The 18,255-nt window shown below is 35.2% G+C and overlaps 1 protein-coding gene and 1 non-coding gene across 3 annotated transcripts in view; one reads left to right on the forward strand and one right to left on the reverse strand.

Annotated features, from left to right (window-relative positions):
* Window positions 1-18,255, reverse strand: part of EDIL3 (EGF like repeats and discoidin domains 3) — a 463,034-nt gene that overhangs the window by 261,061 nt on the left and 183,718 nt on the right. The window lies entirely within an intron of this gene.
* LOC112627228 lies at window positions 1,262-1,368 on the forward strand. The gene has a single exon (XR_003120079.1). It is a non-coding gene; the product is annotated as a U6 spliceosomal RNA (small nuclear RNA).

Here is an 18,255-nt window from a genome sequence, read left to right on the forward strand (position 1 = left end):
TGAATTCTAATAGGAGATTGGTGAGCAGCAAAGAATGACTGTAATTTGGGCTTAGAAGGATAACCATATTGTTGAAGATTAAATATCTTCTGGATGAAGAATGAGGCTTGCCCTGATGACCACAGTAGGAATTCTATTACACTTGATGTAATATTTTTTTAGATAAAATAATTTTGAAGAAGCTTTATGTCATAGAACTTGAAGATTCGAAATTCTCTTTGATCTATATGCTAGAGGGGAACTTGGGAAATTTCAAGGAGAAATTTAGCTCTTCTCACAGGAGCTACCTAAGCCCACCTCTGGGCTAAAAAGTGCAGTCTTTGATTCAGACACCTGTGCTTGTCAGACCTTTAAATTTTTATAAGAGCATGACATTCATGCCTGTGCCTATGCTGTCCCTTGGAGCATAAGGGTCTGTATGCATTCACGCTGCATCTAACTCATTAAGAAATGTTGTTGCTTCTACCTTCAAAATGCTGTATGGCCATAAACTCCGGAAACACAGATGACTATACACAATAAATGATTTGTTGATACTACTTTGCAAAAAAATAGAAATGATTTGGGTCTCCACGGCCCTTGTTGCTATGATGAACATGTCAATCAGGTTTCTGCACTAGAAACTCTGATTACAGGGAACTGGCTGTTTCCTCTCCCTGAGATGCTCTTCCTCTAACTCTCACCTCTACTAAAACTTTGCTCAAAATCATTTTCAAAACAATGGTTACCCAGAAAAGTCCTACTTAAAATTGGCAACCATAGTCCAATCCCAATATTTCTATTTCTCTCTTATTGTGATCTTGTTTTCTCAATGGCTTTAATGCCTTCTAACATAGCATGTAATTTATTTGTCATGTTTTGTGTTGTGTGTTGTTGTTTGTTGTGTTTCTCCCCTGTCTTGTGTTGTTGTTTATTGTCTGTCTCCCATGGTAGAATGTAATCGATGTGAGGACATAGAACTTTGTTTTGTTCACTGATATATCTCAAGTGCTTGGTAATGATGCATTCAACACATCTTCGTTAATTAAACATATCTCTGCTAGGAATAAAACTTTAAACTTATTCAATATTGATCAAACTCTGGAATTAGTCCTACATTATTCCAAATCAGCAGTTAGCCATGTCACAGGATCATTTTGACACATAAGAAAATGCTTTTATAGCACTGTATTTTTGTAAATTTGTAGAACTGAAAGAAATGCAATATTGACCTACAAAATAAGACTAGGAAAAATACCATACTTGTTTACTGAGGAATTAAGTGCTTGCTTTGGATGCACATATACTAAGATTGGAATGATACAGAGAATATCAGTATGGTTCCTACACAAGGAAATAAGGAATTATATTAACCAGGACCCAAGGATCAAGATCTCTAAATTTCAGGACAAGAATAGTTTTGTTTCTCATGAGCAACCAGTCCCACATATTCTGTTAGACATTATGGTCTTATAACATCATTTGAACATCAGCACACCATTAAGTACATGCCATGTGTGAGACACTGAGTATAATAAGCAATATCAACATATTTAGTCAATTGTCTCTAGAATCCTATGTGCCAAGGGAGATTACAGACAAATAAATAAGCAACTTCAATACTACGAAATGAGTGTCAATGTACAGTGAATACAGAGATTTCTTGGAGGACATAAGAGGAATGCCTAATCCAATATTGGAACTTGGGTTTGACATCCTAGAATAATTAGCATCCAAAGTTGAGGTTTACAGAACAAACAGAAGTTGGCTGTTTAGGAAGATGAGTTAGGGGTTTTCAGACAGAAGAGGGAAATAACACGTGTGAAGACTCAAAGTTAAGTAAAGCAGTCAGGAGATCGAGACCATCCTGGCCAACATAGTGAAACCCCGTCTCTACTAAAAATACAAAAATTAGCCGTGCGTGGTGGCATGCGCCTGTATTCCCAGCTACTTGGGAGGCCTAGGCAGGAGAATTGCTTGAACCCGGGAGGCAGAGGTTGCAGTGAGCTGAGATCGTGCCACTGCACTCCAGCCTGGCGACAGAGCAAAACTCCATCTCAAAAAAAAAAAAAGTTAACCATAGCTAAATTTGTAGAACTGAAAGAAATGCAATATAACTGCACCATGAAGTGCAAGAGGGGAAGTGGCATGTGAGAAAGCCAGAAAGATTTGCATAGCTCGATTATAACAAGCCTCACTAGGCAGATTAAGGAGTTACACTTTATGATGAAGGTAAGGGGAGGTCATTTAAGACATTTAAGCAAGATATGGTTGATTGAATACATATAAACTAGAAGTGTAGGATTAGCTACTTGATGGAATTACTGGGGATAGATTCTATTTCCTCTAAAGAGTATATGTCTGCCTCAACAGTGCAAAGGATAGTAGGAGGTAGTGTAATAGGAAAGGAAATAGAAACATTTTAAATACAACTATGGGGCATGTCATCTGAGTAGGCAATCAGAGGACTTGTAGGTAGTGTTAATATTTAGACAGCATTGAAGACTAGGAAACTCTAATGGTACCAATCTTTGCATGGTGTGGCATTTCTTCCACTGTGATTAGCAGAGAAAGAGGATGATACTGTTATTGCAAGGTTAGATGTTTTCTAGTCGTATGTGGGTCAAGGCAAAAAAAAAAAAAAAAGAGAAAACATAACGAAACATGCAAATGTGTGCAAGAGAGTGCTATTGATGATAGAATTCTTGGTCTTGGCTAGTAAGGGAAGAAAGGTCAGCCTTTAAGGGACTGAAAGAGTAGGATTTGGAAGTCTGAGATCCAAGACAGATGTATTTTAAGAAACATAATTAAATCTAGATCTGAAACAAGCAGTGCTGTAGTGAAGACATATATATGCCTATATACATTAAATATTCTGTGTATATATTTATAACAAGTTTAAAGAGTCTTAAGGATTAACATACTCAGCTATTGTTCTTGATGTGATCAGAATGAGTAAAGCAGAATTAGCAATGAAGTAAAATTCTCACTATGTCATCCAAGGTTATTGATGCCTTGTTTGTCTACCAACTAAAGTTGTCTCATGACAACCAGCTATTAGCATGTATTTTTGGAAATACTGTGTTAAGAAAAGGAAGATTCCTAATAATATGTGCAGCATGTCATGGAATTTGTATATTATGAAATGGGTTCTTACATGTCATAAAAAATGTAAGCAGCAGACATTTGGATCTGGCCAGAGCAAGAAGAGCTGTATGAGAATGGGGATTAGTGAAGAAGATCCCTAGCCAAACTTCTTTCAGTTTTATTGGTCACCAAAGATATTAAGGTTTCTAAGATGGAATGAGATTGCCTGGGTTATAAGATTTCCAGAATAATCAATTCCTACCTTGCTTGATAGGAGATTAAGACCTCTGTATAAAGAACAAATTGCAACTTTAATTGATTTTGCTTCTGAAGGAGCCTTTGTTCTAGTGGGTAGGTAATGAAGTTTCCTAGTTTCTTAGGATCTTTTATATTTTGAAAACAGTAGGAGCCCTTAAGAAAGAAATGTAGAGCCAAATCCTGGTTCATCTTTATCAGAAGAGCCTATGCTAGGACTGTGCAAATCTTTTATACTGAGACTTCACCCTAATTTCATCTTAGTTTGTTGACTTACATTTGTTTTTGCTTTTGTCCTATTTTCCTTTACAGTGACATATAACCATCCTCTCCTTTACTAACGACTTATGGACACCGGATGGAAAATATTTATACTATTTTTGCATATTTTGAAGGTTTAAACATCAGCAAAGTGAAAACAACTGACCTCAAAACGTGATCTAACCCAAAGTGAGTACATTCTGGGAGATGGTTTTCTGCCTGACAATACTTTGTAATGAACTTCGTCTCTTATACTGAGGTAGATGTCACTATTAACCAAAAGCAGGAGCTCTGTAATGGAAGGATTGAATTAAGGTGCAGATTTCTAAGCAAAGAAGAGAAACAGAGAGACTAGGATAGAGGCACAGGACTTTGATGGAGCTCACCAACAAAGAGAAAATAATGTGAGAGGTTTAACTTTCTGTTTCTTTTACCCTGCATTTGAAAAACAGTCATATTAAGGATCATGTTTATTTTTTATTTGTTCTGTCATTCTTATTTCTTCCAGGTAGTCTCAAATCTCCCGTAAACATTTTTGCAACACAAAGTTTCCACGTCGTGGGATTGAAGGGACTTCAGTGGTGGGCAGTAAAAGGAAAAACAGGCTTCTGTGTATCACCACTCAGTTGAGTTTAGAGCTCCATTAGCAATGGCATATGGAGGAAAGCAGGAGCCTTGCAAATTTATTCTGTAACCAACTGTAGAGTTAGCAAGGGCTTATAGCCAAAATGAGAGCAACTAAAGCAAATAGTATCTAATGACTGAGGAAAAGAAGCCCTTCCCATGTCTATGAGTTTTTAAAAAGTTCTAATAATGCATTGGTACAAGTCCCCCAGAAGGCTGAAGGATTAAAGAAACCCAAGTGATTGCAATCAGAGCTACGTTCTGGAATTTATTTTCATAAGTGAATTTACTTAGGATATGAGTTATAGATACTGTATGATTTATATATGAATTTAAAGATACCTCTGTAAAATCTTTCTTTAAAAGCAGAGTATTAATTTATTAATCTATCTAATGAGTTTAAATTTTTTAAGGGGTCAATTATTACCAAACGTAAAGAGTTTAAGCAATGAAGCATATTTGTTTCAATAAACTAAACTTGACATAAAAATAATATTAATTATTAATTGAATAAATACAGCATGCTTTATCCCCAGACCTAAAGTAACACCGTAAGGTTTGAAACAAGAATCAAAACATACCAAAAAAATTACCATATCGTCTTAAATTATTACATATCTTAAGTGATAATATTTGATAGGGTTTCAAATTTTGCAGGGGAACATTATTTTATATAACACATCCAAATTATTCAACTTGTTGCACAATTTTGTGATATATTACATTTGTCTTAACAAAACTAAAGTAATTAGTCATATAATTATTCTAATAGCACTGAAACTCATTTCTAAAGAGACAAATTTACATTAAGTCCAAATTTGGCCAATGTTAGTAACAGACAGGCATGACTACTCTGTAGACATCGATAGTAAGCAAACACTTTCTTTGTAAAGCACTGTCATAATGGGAAAGAAAAAGAAAGAAATGTCTTCCTGGAGAAAGAGTGATAACTCTATAAGTCTATATGATTTACAGTGAAATTTATCCTCGCAGGATAGCCGAAGAAAATTATTTATCAAGTAATTCCATACAGACAAGCATACTTATTTTCATAGTAATATAACTAACCTAAGGTCACTCAGGCATAGAGCAGGGTAAAGTCAGATGTTTTATAACACCTTAACAGGTCTTTTTAAAAATAATGATACAATTTAATTTCTTGTATCTTAAATCTCAACTAAATAATCATGAACATAAATACTAATTCACAAATACATACCACTTGAGTCTTTAGGAGAAAGCAGTTAAACAACTGGATTATAATCCATTTCTGTTATTAGGGGTATGATCCAAGGGAAAGAAAGAAAGAAAGGTAGAGGTATCAATTCCTTGTAAACAAGCTGACAACTAAACCTGCTACCAAATAGACGCTAGGAGGAGAATCCTTACCTATGAATGTTTTCAGTAGGATGTCTCTAGTTTAGGACTGTTTCTGGTAAATGAATGTATTTACAATCTATGGATTTATAAGGTATAGCTCCATGGAAAATGTTATGTAAGCTACACAGCTATATGAAGACAGTTTATTACCTCAATATTCCCTTGTATGCTTGGTAACTCAAGTACCATACTTAGAGACTTTATCTGTCTTTCTGTCAGAAAGCATGTGTCTAATGCAAAGAAGGACTGGGCAGTTGTCATCAATGTCCCTAAACTCCCTGAACTGCTCCGTCTGTGCTTCTAGAAATTATTAGTAGACTTTGATATTGGGTAATTTCTCGTATTTGTGTAAGGCTGACTTGCTGGTATAATCTTTGGAATTAGTGCAACTCTTTATAGTCCTTTCTATAAATGTTGTATAAACTAAGAGTAAAAAGCTTGAAATGATCCAGATGCCCAGAAGTTAAAGAATGGTTAAGTCATCTACAACATAACTGTGAAATAGAATAGTATATTGCCAACTATATTTTTAAAAATGAAATAATTAGTTACACACCAAAATCTACATGAAATTCTATTCATTGCAAAAAGAGAGAGTACACTTCATGTTATGATTAAGTAACGTGGTGTGTAGACAATGATAGGCGTTAGAAGAAGTACATAGATTTTAAAAATAGGATTAAAATAAAAAATTGTGTTATAAAGAGTTTTAGAAAAGGGAAGGTCAACAAAAACAGTGTGCTGATCTTTGTAATCACCAGATTGTAGTCATTAAGACTTCAGAAATATTCCAGCTCTTAAATACACATGGTAGGACTGCACTTCTCCATCCCTTTTCAAGTTATGAGAGTCTATGTGAATTTCTTTGGCCAATAATGCAAGAAGTAATGTGTGCCATTTCTTACATACATTTTTAAGAGTCAGTTTGTAATTTACCATGTTTTCTTCCCACTGCTTTAGTGACTGTGGGAGAAACTGCTGAGATGTAGCCTTGCCAGCCTGAGTCCCTGGGTATCTACAATGAGCAGAGAGCCCCTACTGTCTCACCCTGGATATGTACTCCAAGAACTTCTGGATGAGCTTGCTCCTGAGCCATAAACAAGTTCATCTTGACTGATTCAGCAAGAAAAGATTAATAGGAGTGTGATGTATTCATTTCATAATATCTTTTTAAACTATAGAGAGCTAAGCAAAGTTTTTGCAAACACAAAATTTTAGTACTATGGGATATCAGTGAGAAGTACATAGCGGGGAGTGGACCTGATAATATTGTAGACAAGAACCAAATGGGTGTAGAAGGTAACGCGAAAAAAAAGAGTGGAAATAAAGATGGCTTGGATGTTTTACACCTGGCAGATAAATTGTAATGCCATTTATTTAGAGAATACTTGAGAGCAGAGGGAACAAGTTAAGAATATTTATTTTTGCTCTGAGGCCATTAGCTGTATCTAGCTGATGTCTGAAAATGAAAGGCTGAAATTCAAGAGGGAGGTCAGGGATATAGAGAAGAAAAAGCAGTATCACATGTACTATGAACTGGTAATTCTTCTAAGTCTTTTACATATAATATCTCCTATAATGATTATAATTTTACCATTCCACTGGAAGAAATGAGGCACTCTAAGAGATTAAGCTACCCAGATTTGGCGGTACTATCCATAAAGGAACAAATAAAGCCTGAGAGATATTATAGAGGAAACAGACAAGGAGACAAGGAAGACTATATTCAGGGTCAGGCAAAAGAAACAGGACACTAAATAGGAACAGACATTTTTACAACCAAGTGACAGAGAATAGGTGTAGAGGACTACGTGCTCGCAAACGAGACGTTCCCGATAAGTCCTGCTCTTGCAAATGAAGCAGGGCATTCCTTCCCTGCAAACAGGGAGGACAAAGGAGCCAGCTGCAAAGAGCAGACCCTGGGGGCTGATTTATGTGTAAACATCTTCAAAATCCAGAAAGTCAGGAACGGTCAGAAAAACAACAATGTGTCTTGTGACTTGGCAACATTCCACAAATGACTGTATAAAATAAAGCAGAGTGTGTCGTTCGGGGCGGCTGCCATGTTTGTCTCGTCCTGTGTTGTGTGTTCATTCCTTTGTTTAGGAAACACACGGATCCCAACAATAGGTGCCACTGAGGCCAACGGGGAAAATATCAAGAAGTAACGGATTGTTGTTCATGTTGAATGCTCCAGAGAAAACTAACTAGATTAATCATCTTCAAACTATTTAATTTTGCTTCCAAATGGATAACTTCTGAGAGGCAAAAGCTGAAAATTACTTCATTTCTGATATATTGATATTCTGTAGGCTGTTAAACTGAACAAATCTCAAAGATGAGGCATTTTATGAGCACTACACCTCATGTTTGCCTAAATTAGAATCCAAAGAATTAAGTATCATTAGGAATACGTTTTAAATTTCTTCAGATAGAAAAAGTCTCCAGCAAAGATGACCCAACAGATGTTGAATGAACCCCTTAACATGACTAAGTCATACAGGTAAATTAATTCCACAGATTGCTCTCAAAAGCAATCTGAATCTCAGGGCTGATGTTGGTGTGCCAGCAACACACGTTCCTGATGGGTCATAATGTTTAATGAGATGCATGGGAACCTCTGAACGGGATGAACATTCAAATGATCTTCAGGGAAATCCTGAATTAGAATGAGCTCCAATAATTTAATTGAAAGGTCACATAGGTGAGTGACTATTATAAAATCTGTAATATAATGGAAGCATTGTACTCACACAAGTGGCAGTTAAGAACTTTAGGTCAAGGGCTTATCTCATTTTTAGACTCATAATAAGACAATACTCTTTACTTTTAGAAAATGTCAACATTTCTCTAAGGAAAAATTACTTAAGAGAAAATATTTGCACTTTTTCTATTAACTATATCTGAAGAGAGGTAACATTTTAAGTAACGAAGGTATATATCACATCTGTAGAAACATTTTTTTAAAAAAAATTTGGACTACTATATGCTTTTGCCAATCCTTAGCAATCAACGATTCTTGCAGGTACTGATTCTATTATTAGAAAACAGCTTTTGATTTACCTATTTGTCCCACAGGGGTCTCCACTTTTGTTGTTTTGTACTTGTATTACTTTTATTCTTAAAAAGCTAGTGAAAGCAAAACTTCAAATACAACTTCACCTAAGTGAAGAATGTTTACAACATTTATTGGTCATTTAGTGAACAAACTTAACCAACATAATCAGAATTAATTTAATTTTTTCATTAGAAAGTTATTGTCAGTTTCCAAGCAAAAACTATGATTTATAGTTAGTCAAATTTACTCTCATATACTTTAGGGAATAATGTCCACTGTATATCCCTCAAAACTAAAAACATAGGACACAGCCAATTTTAAAATTAAAATATTTTGAACATTGTCTACTCTGATTATAATTAGCACAGATATTATTTACTTTTCCTTTATTCTCATCAAATATAGATTAAAAATAAAATTGAATTTCTGCCATCAAGATAATTAACATTTTTATAATATAGTTCCATGTCATTGATATCCAGCCTTTTCTTTATTTAAATAAAAATTTATTTCACTTTTTAAAAATTATAAAATTTTCATGCCTATCAAATGCCCATTCTTAGGCACTATCCAATTATTTTCCATATCTAGGTATACATACAACCTGTTCATCCCTTCTCTGCTTGAGTTCTAATTAACTCGGATATTCAGCAGGCTCCTTATGACTGTGATGTCATTATCCTTCAAAGTCTTCTGCTCCATCCACTTTGAAGTAACGTATTAGTGATCTCAAAATAGTTCTTAAAATTTTCTTTCAATTATGCCCACTTATAAGCATAAGTTAATTGGCCCAAGGCCAATATTTAAAAAAAAAAAAAAAGCCACATGACCTAAAAACGAAATGCTGCTTTTGTATAATTTTTAAATGTAATGTTTCCTGTAAGCAGCCTTGATAACTAAAATAGTAACTTTTTTTTTTTTCTTTTTGAGATAGAGTCTTGCTCTGTTGCCTAGACTGGAGCGCAGTGATGCAATCACAGCTCACCATAGCTTTGATCTCCCAGGCACAAGTAATCCTCCAGCTTCAGTCTCCCAAGTAGCTAGGACTACGGGCACATGCCACCATGCCTCGGATAATTATTTTTTTTCTTTTTTTTTTTTTTTTTTGTAGAGATAGGGTCTCACCTTGTTGCCCAGGCTAGTCTCAAAATCCTGGGCCCAAGTGATCCTTCCGCCTAGGCCTTCAAAAGTGTTGGGATTACAGCTGTTAGCTACCATGCAGGCTAAAATAAATAGTAACTTTCTAATTTTTTATATATATATATATGTTTGTACCTATATATATTCCACTTTTCTGTGTGGATTTTAGACACCCCTAAAATACATTAAATAAACTAGAAACATTTAAATAACAAATAAAAATAATGATGAACAGTCATGTGATAAGAAGCCAGAAAAACAATGAAGCCAGATGTGTCATTGTGAAAGACTCTGTATCTCTATGACAGAAGTGATATGAAATGTGCAGTGGCCAAAATATTTAAAATCATGTAAATAACCTGTGTCGACTTGAAAATCTTGACTCTTTCATGACAGATGGTGAACAGAAAGGCTATTCTCAACTTATATCAATAATGGGGTAGAAAAGTTGGCAGTGTTGTAACACTGAGCAATAGAAATACACGAATTTATTGAGTATCCAGTTCACTGGTAAATAAAATGAAATAAATTCTGTAAAAATGTTTCCTTGACATATTTTTCACAACAATCTACTGGCATTTTCTGTTCTATCCATTAAGTTACTAAACATGATGATTTCCCAGGGGTCATTTCTATATCACACTGAGACACTTGGCTCTTGTTACCTGAATCTGGAAAGAGCTTAGACTTGTTTCAAAGCACATTCTAATTCACCCTTTATCACTATCCTCTTTAAAGAAAATTTTCAAAGTATGAAAAGCATATTCACTTAACAACAAGTTTTACAGGTTAAAATTAGCATTAAAACAAAAATTTAAATAGTAATAGTTTAAAAGTTCATGTGTTCGAAATAAAAAAATTAAAATTTGGCTTCCAAATTGCTAAAATGAATTTGGACAAATTATTGTTTTTATCGACTACAGTAAATATTTGTTGTTCATTCAAAACAGATAATCCATAATGAGTTGATTTTATCTGCTAATAACTGATAATACTGAAATGAAAATAAAGTAAGGTTTAATTTTATGTTTTAGAATGCTGTGTTACTCTAACTAAACTGACTGGATTAAATAAGTGTATTTTAGTTTTTTATAATCTCATGTTTTGTATATTTTATTGCTTTTATAAATAAATAAATCTAGAATTAAAGTTGGACAAACTGTATAACATCAAGTAATTATAAAACTATGTTAAAATATTTAAGAATAAATTTGTGAATATAACTTTTGCTTCTTTAAAATAAAAAGGAATGGCCTTATAATGTGCTTAAAATATTGCTTATCTGTTTTACCTCTCTCCAGAATTAAAAAAATATATATAAGCATATATAAGTTTAAAGTAATATAAATTATAGTTGCTGCCTACATTTTTACCCATAACTCACTTCTTAGAACACACAGAGTTTCCACTGAAATCAAAGTTAGCTCTATCCTTACTGAACTGTATTGGCTGAGGTTTTGAAAATATCTTTAGGCTTTATGTATGATATCTATCCTTTTTCATTGAATAGACTATGATTTCATCATTATATTTTATAACCACTTTTTCATCCAGAAATGCAAAATTTGAGGGCTGCAAAAGTAAATATTCCACCATCCTTATGAATATTTCATTATACAATATGTTTATTTACTTAAAAATATTTTGGCAGAGCCAACCTAATTCATTGCACATTTATTTAGTACATCTACTGTTGCTATTGTAGTAGCTTGAATGGTGCTCTGCCCTCTCCCCCACCACCAAAATATATTCATGTTCAAATCCCTGGAACATGTGAATATTACATTACCTGAAAAAGTCTCATTACAGATGTACTTATTTTAAGGACTTCTATGGTTTAGATATGGTTTATTTGGCCATGCCAAGTCTCATGTTAAAATTTATGTCCAGTGTTGAGGTGGGACCTGGTGGAAGGTGTCTGGGATGTGGAAGCAGATCCTTCATAAATGGCTTGGTGTGCAGGAGTGAGTCCTCACTATTCGTATCTGGGATAACTGGTTGTTGAAAAGAGACTAGCACCTCCTCCTGTCTCTCCTCTCCTTTCTCTCCCTGTAATGTCTGCTCCCCTCTGCCTGTCACCATAAATGGAAGTAGTCTGAGGCTCTTACCAGATACAGATGCCAGCACTAGGCTTCTTGTACAACCTTCAGAACTATGAGCCAAATAAACCTCTTAATGAATTCCCCAGCCTCAGGTATTTCTTTACAGCAACACAAATGAACTAAGGAAAGGATCTTGAGATGTGATCATCCTAGATTACCCAGATGGGCCCTAAATCCAATAACAAGTGTCCTTCTAAGAAACAGGAGAAAAGACACCGACAAAAGTGGAGAAGGTGATGTGAAGACGGAGGCAGAAATTGCAGTGAAGAGGTCACAAGTCAGTGAAGTCAAGGGATGCCCACAGCCAACACAAACTAAAAGAGACAAGGAAAAATTCTCGTCTAGAACCCTCAGAGAGAGCATGGCCTGGATTATGCCTTGACTTCAGAGTTCTAGCCTCCAGAACTGTGAGAATTAAATGAGTGTTGTTTTAAGCCACAGAGGTTGTGGAAATTTGTTAGCGCAGTCTCAGGAAACGAATACAGCTGTAGGCAGTCAAAGCGATTAGAAGATGATATAAATCAGAAAATGTGACTGACATGACTGTAATTTGCACAGATCCAAAAGGGTATGGTGTCTACATAAGGATCCTACAACACAGTTTCCATATTTTGTATAATTGAAATTGCTGTGCTCTTTTGATTGCGCTCTCTCTCTCTCTCTTCCTCTCTCTTTCTCTCCACTGCAACTTTGCTCTCTCTCTCTCTCTGTTGCTGTATGATCCCAAAGAGCATGATGTTATTTTTATGGGTATTTATCTATTGATACTGCACAGGTATTGATCCCTGATTCTGTCTTCAGCATTGCTAGAAATGCAATGGAAGGAAGAGTCCAGTTGAGAATGAGTTCCTATTACAGGTGAAGATACCATTCCAATCGCATTCAGTACATAATGAAGGAATTCAAATCCCTGTAGGGATAGAAATGACTGCTTCTCCAACCTCTGTTCTATTCCTTCTTTCATACTCACAGAAATATGATTTACTTGGGAGAAATTAGTGGAGATTCTGGGATCTCACAGAGAATGGACTCCTTCCCAGTCACTTCTCAGTTACCTACCACAGAAAACATTCCTAACAGATACACAAGTGAGAACTGCAAAGTGAGAAATCAATGTGGGTTACAGGAAACAGAAGATCTAAGATGAGAGGTGTGTAAAAGGCTGGATACGTTGCAGAGATCTGAAAGGGAAAGGAAAGCACACTCCAGATAGACAAGCCTGGATTAAAGCTTTGGGGTGAGAATAAGCACAACATGTGTGACCTGGAATAGAGGAGACTGCCCTGCCTCCTAGAGAGAAGAAGCATGGATGTGATAGGATATTAAAACCAGGCACAGGTTTCATGGAGGGGAAGGAAAGGATGCCTTAAGGGACCAGTTTTTATTGGTTCTGTCATTTCCAGAATAAGAATACAATTAAGTGTGAATTAATAGTTTTAACTCTTAACCTACCACTACCCACCAAAGTGTCCGAGAACACTAGAGTCATTTGGTGAAACAAATAGAGAAGACAAAAAAAAAAAAAAAATCACAGTTTGAAAATTCAAGTAACTTAAAAATATGCTAATCTTCCTCTTCTAACAGTTCTATAAATTCTCAGAAATTTTAAAAGTACGACAACTTGCTTGAGCATTCTGGCTACAGAATATCAGGCTGGTGATTATCATTCTGTAGGAACTTAACATTGATCAGTGTTTTCAGTGTTTTTTTGATGATCTTATAAATAAGACTTAGTAAAACTAACTCATTGTGTTAAGATAGACAACAAAGATGCAGAATGCTAAAATGTTTCTGGAAAAAATAAATCCCTAACCATTCTGTTTATAATTTGCCTTATTTTAGTTTCATTTTACTTAGTAGCTGAGTACTTGCACAATTCCTCCCAACACATTTAAACACTAGATTATGAAATGTAATAGTTTCAAAGGTCCTCAGTCTCAAGTTGTCCTTTAAAGAACATCTCAAGCTTTGGCAAAAACTATTGGCTAATCTGTACAGTGGTTTTAATTCTTTGTTTTTATTATTGAGAAATGTATAGCTCATTCTTTTTCAAGACCTTCTAGCAAAGCTTTAAAAGCAACCAATAATGTTGTAACATTTTAAAAACTGGATTAAAACCCTGGATTTTTTTTTAATTTAGATTTACATCTAAAGAAAGAACAAAACAGGTGAATAGATACGAAACATATCTAAATCTTGTTGAATTCTAGCAGTTGAAGATCTACTTCAAATAAATATATTTTCTTAAAAAAAGGTATCTCAGGGAGGCTGAGGCCGGAGAATGGCGTGAACCCGGGAGGCGGAGCTTGCAGTGAGCTGAGATCCGGCCACTGCAGTCCAGCCTGGGTGACAGAGCGAGACTCCGTCTCAAAAAAAAAAAAAAAAAAAAAAAAAAAAAAAAAAAAAAAAAAAAAAAAGGTATCTCATAAGAACACTATACCCAGGTATGTTTTATTTTATTTTTAAATATGTTACTTAAAGGTTTAAAAAATTCTCTCCATGTAATCTTGAAAATAAATTACTTGAAGATGTCTGTGAGCTTAATGAGACATGAATAACAATGCAATAATGAGGTAGTTATTGTATAAAGAAATTGCAGATCCTTTCCTAATTCCTTGTGGACCTCAAACTTAGGAAGCCAAGTGAATGTGCAGGCTTGCCCCTTCCCCCTGCATGACCAGTGCTATCCTCTGATCCACCACCTCCCTTAACCTTTCTGACTCTTTTACCCATACCCAGCATTAGATGATGGTGGTTATCATATTTGAGATGTCTTAAAATCACTGCTGCGGTTTCCTGCCAGTGATTACTAACAATGGCTAAATCGTTGCCATTGTTACAACACCACACTGAAAGAATTACTAAGCAAAAGTAATTTTCTTCTACTGCAGCAAAAGCAGAAAAACAAAGATCAATGTAATGGATTTTTTCTGCCAAGGAATTTAAATAATACAATTATCCCTCAGTATTTGTGGGGGATGGATTCCAGGAACCCTCAGGGAGATAAAAATCCTCAGATGTTCAAGTATCTTATATAAAATGGCATAACATTTGCATATAACCTATGTATATCTCCCCCCACACTTTACATCATCTCTAGGTTACTTCTAACACCTAATACAATGTAAATAGTTGTTACACTCTATTGTTTCCTATTTATATTTTGTATTATTTTATTGTCTTTTGTGTTCAAATATTTTCAATATATGGTTGCTTGAATCCTAGATGGGAAACCCACGGACAAGGACAGTTGCCTGTAATTTACAGCATCTTTAATATTCTTATCAAATTATTGGGATTCTCCTTTTATTTATTTCATCTATTTGCAAATATATCTATCATCATCCCTCTCTTTGTATCATCCTATAAGGAAGAAGTAAGTATGATCTTTTTTTCTTTTTTTTTTAGAGATGGAGTCTTGCTATGTCACCCAAGCTGGAGTACAGCGGTGCAATCTCGGCTCACTGCAACCTTCACCTCCCGGGTTTAAGCAATTCTCCTGCCTCAGCCTCTGGAGTAGCTGGAACTACAGACACACGCTGCCACACCTGGCCATTTTTTTTTATGTTTTAGTAGAGACGGGGTTTCACTGTGTTGCCCAGGCTGGTCACGAACTCCTTGAGCTCAGGCAATCCGCCCACCCTGGCCTCCCAAAGTGCTAGGATTATAGGCATGAGCCACCACACCTGGCCCTATGTGTGTTCTTGAGCTAATAATGCAATTAAGTCAGCATAAAATCTGTATGGCTTAATTTATTCATTAATTTGAACATACAACAAATATTTATGAAGCATCTACTACGTATCAAACACTTGTTCTAGAAGGAGGGGATTCAGTCGTGAACAAATATAGACAAAAAATATGCCAGCCCTTAGGAGTTTATATTTGGCCTGGACAGAAATAAATAAGTTACATAAGTAAGATGGGCAGATATTTTAAAAACAACATTAATAATATTAAAAATATGCAGGCAAAAGACTGTCAAAGTGGAGAACATGTGAACTTTTTAGAGACAAAGGAAGGTCTCTCTGAGAATGCACTTTCCTGTGAAGACACGAAGGATGTGACTGAGTAGTCATGTAGATACATGCAAGAGAAGTCCTTCAGGCAACCCACCTGTGAGTGCCAAGCCCTGCCTATAAGAACAATGTGTCCAGGGTTTATGTCTCATCAGGGCCAGATGAGAGGTACTAGAGGACCTGGGCAGAAGAGTGATGGGTGCTCACAGCCTTGTAAAAGAATCAAGCTGCCAGCTCTTTTGAGAAGAGACTGAAGAGGGGCCTAGAGTACCAGCAAATCCATGAGTGAGAAGATGCTGCCTTGGACTATCTGATTAGAGTTTGGATATATTTTTAAAATGAAGCTAAAAAGACCTGGTGGACTAAATGTAGAGAGAGGGTGTCATCAAAATAGACCTTAACGATTTTGGCTTAAGCCATTGGCACGAAGCCTGTAAGAGGAGCTAGATTAAGGCAGAATATATATTTTTAATGCAAGTATGTAAAATGGATGAAGGCAGTCAGGGAGATTTTCATTTCCTATTTTATTCTTTTCCACAATGTTTATGTGATTCATAAACTGCTATAGTGATCAGAGAGGCATTTAAAATAATATATAAAGTTTTGCACATATTATAATGTATAATTTTATAATATATGCACAACAAAAAGTTGAATAACTCTATATAACTTTTACAATTACAAGAAATATATGACATTTAAAACTCTTTAGAAATGAATGAAAAGGCTGAGTTTGCTGCTGTAAGATAAGCACCAGTTTTTCCAGAGAAGCTTGAACTTGAATCCTGATTCTGTTACTTGCTTATTACGTAACCTTGCACATATTTCTTCATACGCTTTAACATTTAGTGTTCTCCTCTTTAAATTCTATATATGCAGTATTTGTTAACTGTGAAAATTAAGCAAAATACTCTACAGAGAGGCCACTGCATATTGACGGAATAAAAAAATCATAATCAAAATTACAATATTAATATGGCAAACAGCAAAGAGAATAATGAAAGGAAAAATAGTAGCTTAGATTTCCTGTGCAGTCCCTATTACAGGATGAGCAACACTGCGATGAGCTCTTTACGTGTATTGTTGAGTGCGATCTTTACAGCAAACCTCTAAGGTGGGTGCCCTTATTGTCCCATTTTACAGAGGAGGAAAAGTTAACTTGTAGAAAGAAAATACTTCATAGACAGTAGACAGCTATTTGTCAGAAGACAAAAGCCCCTGAAGGTGCAGACCTGAAGGCCCATGGCGTTTTATCCTATCCATCCTATCCAGAAAGTTGAATGTCTTCCCTGAGCCAGGAAATCTCCATAATAGTAAGTAAATACCTGTTCATACTCATATAAGATTTAACATTGGAGTAAATCCAAGGACAGCCAAAAAAAAAATTATTCAGGCAAATGGAGATGCTCTTAAAGATGAATCCAGCTAATGCAGGGAGGACTAGAAATTAAAGAAACCTCTAAGTCTAAGTCTGCACAGATGGAGGTCAACATTAATTATGATTAAACATTGGAAATAATGTTCAATCTATTTTTTCTGAAACACATTCTTTGGTAAATAAAATAGTTTGTGTTTATATTTTTTCTGGTTCTCTGTGATAGTTAAATTTTACATGTCAATTTGACTAGGCTATGGTGCCCAACTTCTTGGTCCAATACTAATATAGATGTTGCTGTGAACATATTTTGTCGATGTGATTAACATCTACAATTGGTTGTCTTTAAGTAAAAAAGATGACCCTTGCTAATAGAGTTGGGTCTCATCCAGTGAGCTGAAGGCTTTAAGAGCAAAAACTGATTTCCCTGAGAAGAGGAGCCTCGAGTCTAACACAGAAATCCTCCCTGAATTTCCAGCTTCTTTACCCTATACATGTTAGACTTGCCAGCACTCACAATCACATAAGCCAATTCCTTAAAATAAATCTACTTACCCATGTATCTATTACACACACATGCGCGCATGTGCGCGCGCGCGCACACACACACACACACACACACACACACACATCCTTTTGGTTCTGTTTCTCTGGAGAACTGTATAACCCTGAGAGATAAACTCTCTTTTCCTTTTTAAATCATTTTCCATTCATATAATTTTATTCCCATTAATAATGGTATCTTTATTACTTTTTTAACTTTGATGCTTTTCCAGTGCTTGGTGTTACTTTGGGTTTAATTTCTGGCTTGTCTTCTAGCATTCTAAAGGTCAACAGCACAAAATTTAAGTATTAATAATTCAAAATGAAAAGAAAATTATGAAATTTCAAAAGACATTTAATCAAAATTTAATTTACACCTCTAGGACTATCTTTCAGCATTATAACACAAGTTTTAAAAAGTTGAATTTTTAA

The sequence above is a fragment of the Theropithecus gelada genome, chromosome 6, assembly GCF_003255815.1.
Source record: "Theropithecus gelada isolate Dixy chromosome 6, Tgel_1.0, whole genome shotgun sequence".
In the NCBI taxonomy this organism is placed as follows: Eukaryota; Metazoa; Chordata; class Mammalia; order Primates; family Cercopithecidae; genus Theropithecus; species Theropithecus gelada.